At 60.0% G+C, this 6,502-nt stretch overlaps 1 protein-coding gene across 2 annotated transcripts in view; it reads right to left on the reverse strand.

The window, feature by feature from the left end:
* Window positions 1-6,241, reverse strand: part of SATB2 (SATB homeobox 2) — a 180,114-nt gene extending 173,873 nt beyond the window's left edge. The window contains exons 1-2 of one of the 2 annotated variants that reach the window (XM_053918904.2): window positions 6,202-6,241; window positions 4,038-4,123 (exon numbers count right to left, since the gene is read on the reverse strand). The gene's annotated coding sequence lies outside the window, so the exon portion shown is untranslated. Of the gene's footprint in view, window positions 1-932; window positions 2,431-4,037; window positions 4,124-6,201 lie in introns of those variants that run through there. The other variant, XM_024563955.4, reaches the window with a different exon arrangement.
* Between the last annotated feature and the right edge of the window lie 261 nt (window positions 6,242-6,502).

The following is a 6,502-nucleotide window of genomic DNA, read 5'->3' on the forward strand; positions in this document are numbered from 1 at the left end:
CCCGGTGCGACAGCTTCAGCGTCTGGGGGCCAGGGTGGTGGGAGAAGTGAACTTCATAAACAGACACCTCATCGGCTCCAGGAGGGAGTGGGGGCTGTACAGGAGTCCGTGTGAAACCAAATAAGCCACACGATGAATGCGCACTTAATGGCCGGGCAGGAACCAAAGGCCTGGCAGAAGGACCCCCCGAATCCCCGCGTTTTACCTTTTCCGAGCCAGTCTTGGGGCACACACATACTTTGCATAAAATCAACCCTCATCCACAGTACTACGCATCCAGAAACATTTGGAGGTATTCATCAGAATAACCTCCAAAATAACCTTCATCACAAGGGCGGGGACTACAATTGTTACGATTTTTTGGAACTTTATCTTCATTCGATCCTAAGTTATTTTTTAGAGCTCTTCAGTATAAAACACCAGAGGTTTTTTTTAAAGCATTTAAATTATTATTTGCAGGAGTAGCCTTCATCAACCCCAATTTTTTTAATCTCCCCAGAAAGTTTTCCTCCGGGTCGCTTGGCTGGCAGCGCTCTCCTCGTGGAACCCGCAGGTCTCCGCACCCCTGGAGTTCTGGGGGCGGCGGCGGAGGGGCAGACACCTGATGACACGGCGCCCACACCGCCACTGCCACCGCGGAGAAGCAGGAGCCCGGCGCGACCGAGTGCACTGGGGACCCTCCGAGGCGCTCTCCGAGGGCAGAAGCCGCCGCGCCGCGGCTCAGGAGGACGAGGTGGGGGCGGCGGAGGGGAGGTGAAGGGAGAGTGCGGGAGACGCAGACACGCAGCCGGGGGGCTGCGGGCACAGATTCCGCCCGCACCGCCCCGGCCGCGCCGCCTCCGAGGACGAGCGCTGCAGGGAGCGAACTGACCGCACCGGGGCTTCCCCGAACTCCCGAGCGCGGCGCGGGAGCCCTCGCCCCGCGTACTTACTGCTCACGGTCTGTCTGTAACTTGGCTGGCTGGGGCTCTGTCCATGGAGCAAAAGTAGAGAATCCAGGGTGGAAAGTTTCTGGTGCTTTGCCTCGCAGGGCTCTCCTAGTCTTCCTTCCTCTTTACTCCTTTCCCTCGCTCTTCCCCAGGTCCTAACGTTTTCGGTCCTGGGTCAGGGTGTCTTCTCGTGCGGAGATGGTTGTTATGATGATGATGACTGGGGGGGTGGGGGTGGGAGGAGGGGGAGGAGGGATGGAGGGAAAGGAGGGCTCCTCCGAAGGGGCACCCGAGCGAGCGGGGGAGGGGACGGCGGAGGAGGAGAGAAGAGAGGAGGCAGAAAAAGCCCTTCACACCTTCGGAAAGGAGACCCGTTCTGGAGAGAAAGGGCTGAGGACTGGCAGGCAGCGCAGGCGGGCCGGGGCAGCCGCTTCGCCAGGCTGCGAACTCGCCGGGAGGCGCGGCCGCAGCCGTAGGGCCGGTGCCACGGGCAGCCGAGAAGGCGCAGGGACCCGGGACCGCGCGCGGGAGAAAACGCGGCGGCCGCCCAAGCTGTCACCTCCAGCCTCTCCCCTCCAGGCCGCCGCCGCCAGCAGCCGGAGCCAGACTCACTGACAAGCCGCAGAGAGAGACACACTGAGAGGGAGATGATTATTAGTTGCGTTGAGTCATCAGGCAAAGTGAGTCCTTTTGGGTTGTCCTCGGTTTCCGATTTCTCCCCCTCCCCCTTTCCGTCCCCAGATCTAGCGCCTTCAAAATAATAATTTGGGGTGGGGGCAGGGGAAGTCTCTGGATTATTTCGGGATGGCGGTTGGGGGGGAAAGATCTAAGCCCAAGCCAGACTGGTCCACCGCAGTGGCGGAGAGCGGGGGGCGGGGAGGAGGGCTGGGGAGGTTGCCGGGGGAGGGGGACCCCGCCTGGCAGGAAATTAAACATCAATCAATCAATCGCTGCGAGCCGGGCGACCCAACGGCGGCGGGGCTGCGGAGGAAGCAGAGGGACAGGCGAGAGGCGAGTGGGCGGCAGGGGAGAGGGAGGAGGCGGAGGGAGAGCGGAGTCGGCGATGGGAAAGCGGGCGCCGCGCGCGCGGGGCTGTGGAGCACCGATGACAGCGCACCGAGTCCTCGCGAGTGGTGGGTGCTCCCGGGTGGGAGCGGGCGCCGGGGCCCGGGGTGCGCTCCTCCTCCCCGCGGCGGGGCCGGGGCGCGGCCGCCTAGCCCGGCCTCCGGGCGCGCCGGTCCGGGCGCGGAGGCGGCGGCGGCGACGAGGCGGGCGCCGGTAGCCTCGTCCCCCGGAGGAGGCTCAGTCCCTCGCGCAGGGGGCGGCCTCGGCTGCCTGGGCTCCGGGCTCTGCCAACTGCGCCGAGTACTTTCGACTTCGGAGAGAGGAGGGCCACCGCCTCCCCCACCCCCCGCCTCCGCCCACCACCCACCGCCTCCGCCCCTCGGAGCAACTTTCCGCGGAGCCTGCGAGCTCCCCCTCCGCGCGGAGCCGGCCGTCCGGGCCCGCCGCCCCGCCGCTCGCGCGGGGAAGGCCGCTTCTCCCTTAGAGCCGGCCCGGTCGCGGGTCCAGAACAATAGCCCGAGTGTCCCACACGGCAGGCGCACCGGCCCTGCCGGCCGGGCTGTGGGTAGCGCAGGAGAGCGAGCTGCGTGGGGGGCGCGAGGCAGTGAGCATCCCTGGACGAAGTCCCTGGCGCGCTCGCAGCGCCGGCGACATCTCGAGCCCGAGCCGCCCGGAGGCCGTGCCGCGGTGGCGGCGAGGGCGGTGGGGCTGCCTGTCCTCCGGCAGCGGGGCCGGGACTCCTGGGAGCCCGAGCCACGCGGGCCCGGGGCTTCGAGAGCGCGCAGAGCCGTGCGGCGAGGACCTGGCGCCTCCGTCCCCGGGGAGGCCGCGCGGGGCGTCTCCGGCAGGTCCCGCGAAGGCGTCACTGAGCCGCAAACTTTTGCCGACTCGCGGGGCAGCGGCCGGACGCGGCCCGGCTCCGGCCGCGGGGTTCATTTAAGGTGGCACGGGCACTAGCCCTGCGGGCCGGGCTGCGGCCGCGCTTTTGTCCCTTAAGTCCCGCTTGGGCGCACGACCTCCTTAAAGGAAAGCACGTGGACAGGAGCCGCGGCCCCGGCGAGACGCCCGGTGCGCCTGCTGACACTCCCGGTCCCCATCTCAGGCGGGGCGACGCGGACGCGTCCCCGCCTGCCCTGAGAGGCCGGCGATGCCCCCTCAGCTGGCCGCACCTCCTGTCCCTCCCGCACACCTTGGCTCTGCTTCCTAACCCCCAGGACCCCAGAGACACCCCACTACCTCGCTGCCTGAGCCGCCGGTCCCCCTTAAGAAGCACTGAGTGTACGGCGGCGCCAGAGGGCCAAAGTAAATTCGGTTTCGGGAAACGCTCTTCTCGGGAGGCCACCCTGGAAATTCCGCGCGGGCGCACCCGCCGCGGGAAGTCGCGTCTGCCAGGCGTGTGCCCCGGGCCGGGCCGAGGGCCACTCGCCGCACCCACCTGGTGGGCGGCGTGCGCGCGGCCACCACCTAAAACATAGGGACCTGGGGGGCGGGGGAGCCTCCGGAGCAGTAAGGGTCCTGGAAGCGAAACCTGCCCTGGTGCTGAGTCTCCGCGCGCAGACCCCGGAGAGTCCCGCGCCCAGACGCCGCCCCCCAAGTTCCGAAGGAGCCCGAGGACGGTGCGGAGGCGAGCAGAGCCCGGCCGAGAAAGGAGGACGGCAGGACAGCAAACCACCTTCGGGGCGCCCGGGAGTTTTAGGCTGCGTTCCCCTTTCCCGAATTTTCATTCCTCAAACCCCACTGCACCGCACCCGCAGCCTCCCCAAACGACCCGGTCGGAGAACACGCGCAGTTCCAGTCTGAGAAAAAAGGTGGCTCAAGTACTCAACTTGTGGCGGAGGCTGAAAGGGGGTGTTGGCTGCAAAGAAACAAACTGTAAGTTCGATCGACAAACTTTCTTGTTTATCTGCACTGTCCCGCCGGGACGGGAAGGGGCGTTGCAGGCACCGACTGCCCCCGGCCCGTCGGAGCCCGTTCTCGCACCGGGGGAAGGCGCCTTTCCCAGCGGCATCTCAGCGACGATCGTAACGCGCTTCGTTTCCTTACCTTGCTGTTGAGCTGTAGCGTCCTCCTCCCTCCGGATCAATGCCCAGGATCTTAGAAGAATTGGTGATATTGGGTCTTCAGTACTTCTGGGAAAAAAATGCAAATGGTTTAGCCAGTATCTTTCATGTCTGATTCGTCACTATTATTATATCTGATGATAGGAATGGTTGGAGCGCTTCAATCTTAAGTCATTAATGAGCTATTTTGTCAACACCCGCGTGTGGAGATGGTGCACGCGTGCGAAGGCTCCGTCTTCGCCAGCCTCGCGGGCGGTGCGAGCAGCGCGATCGCAGGGCTCCAGCTGCACCGCCGGGTTGTGAATCGGTTAATATTTTAGACAGTGTAAATATTTTAGTATGTTTTGAAGGGAACGATTGATTCTAAATTATTAAGCCCCTGAGAAGGGCTATTTAAATAAAGTGTACAATTAAGCACAATTAAATGTACATTGTGGCTAGTTTGTTTTCAGATTCTGCACCCTTGTAAAGTCATTGCTTCTCTCTTTGTTGGAATTTCCTTTTGTCCGTTTTTGATAGTGAACAAACCTATCATTTGGGGCAAAAAGAGCTCAAAATATTTAAAATTACAGTTAACATAGAGGAAAATTTTGAATTATATGAATGATTACCAGAAATGTGTTTTTGAATGTAGATTTATGTTTAGTAACACATTTTACAAATTTCTTTCGATTTTAAAAAGGAGAATCCTAAGTTTTGTGATATTTGCCCGATGTGGGGGTTTTTTTCCCCCTTAAGTTTTGTCGGTAATAAAGGCTTTTATGTTTCAAATTCCATAAGCATTTTACTGCACAGTTTTGTATTGGCCTTATTTCAACCGAAGTAAACAATTATTTCCAGCATGTTTAATTTTGACAATAAGCAATTTTAAGTAACATTTTTACCTTTCACTGGGATTTTCTACTTTTTAAAAGAGTAAATAAATTGATGATTCAAAAGTTTTGTTTGGTTTCGTTTCGTATTCCTCAAATAGTTTACTTCCAAACATTTTAAAAACAGAATCATACTCAAGAAGAGAATTCGTGTTAGTTCCTTTTTAAAAAATAATTTGACCCAGAATGCATTGTTGTGCATTTTCTGATAGTTTGCTGCAGTAGTCAAAGCGTAAACTTCACACTGGGGGACATTTTTATCTCTCAGCTTGCTTCTCACTGACGTTTTTGTCGGGAATCTACTCAAACTTGTCCCCCTTCCCCCACCCCCAAATTTTTTCATACGTATTTTAGTCAAAGGTCGCCTGTCTTTCTTAATCACACTGAGATTTGTTATTTTAAAAATCAACGGATCTTTATACGCTGGGCTTATGTGCATGGTTTTTCCTCTTTCCATGTTCTCCCCTTTCCTCTCTTGCTCTTTTCAGGCCTTCTCCTTTCTTCTATGGCCTGCACTTTTAATGACGACATTTCTTGTCTTCTGTCTCCGGACGCCGAGGTGTTTGCAGGGCTAGCTCACGACTTGGGCCAGCCTGCCTCCCCCGGTGCCCGCGCGGGACGGCCTAGGCCCAGCTGCGCAGGCACAGGGTGCCGGTGCCAAGCTTAGATCTCCTGCTCTGGGCTGGGCCGGCTGGGCCTCTGGAGGTCCGGCATCCATAATCAGGCTACCCAGACTTCAAGTCTGGTCACCGGGGAAAGAGTCCCTCCTGGCCGTGCGCAGCCTCCAGAGAACACTGGGTAGTTGTGCGGTGTTTCCTTTCCACTCCCGCACGCAGGCAGGCAGAAAACTACGGGAACCACCAGCATCGAAACCCTTCGACGGTTCTCACGTGCCCACACCGGCCTGCCTCTGCCACACTCTCCCCCTCCGCGCCCCCCACCACCCCGCGCTGGGCTCGCTCTGCTGGGCGCAAGAGGAGGGCTGCAGGGAATCAGTTTCTTTCACGTGAACCCCACACCAGCTCTGAAGCCAATTTCCGCCACGAACTGTTCGGAGAGAGTTGGGCGACCCACATTTTCGCGGACCAGTTAACTGCGTGGGGCCTGGATTGGCAATTGGATGCGCCAAGCGGACGAGGGCTAGGCTCGGGGCCAGAATGACCCGAGGAGAACGAGCCTAGAAGGCCAGATCGACCAGGGTGGGCGGGAGCCCTTTCCCAGATTGCTCCTGCTTGTCTGGGGCTGCCCGGAGCACAGGGGGCGGGGGACACTTACTTCGTTATCCGCACGCTTTCCTCGTTGGCATCAGAGCTGGACAAATCCCACCCCGCGCCAGGCCAAGATAAATTACTCCTGGCTTCTGCAGCGGCTCAGGGGGCCTGGGCGGGGGAGGAGCGGGGAGGAAGCCGTCGGGCCGCCTAAGGTAGGGGCGGTGGAGGTCCCGCTCCCCTCAAGTGAACGAGCCCTGCGGCCTGGACAGAGATAAGTCCCAGGGAGACCACTGATTGGGGAGGGGTGGTAAGCAGCTAGACGGTGAGCCCAGCACCTCGGAGGCCAGAGGACCCAGGGGGTCCGG

The sequence above is a fragment of the Desmodus rotundus genome, chromosome 2 (assembly GCF_022682495.2).
Source record: "Desmodus rotundus isolate HL8 chromosome 2, HLdesRot8A.1, whole genome shotgun sequence".
Lineage (NCBI taxonomy): Eukaryota > Metazoa > Chordata > Mammalia > Chiroptera > Phyllostomidae > Desmodus > Desmodus rotundus.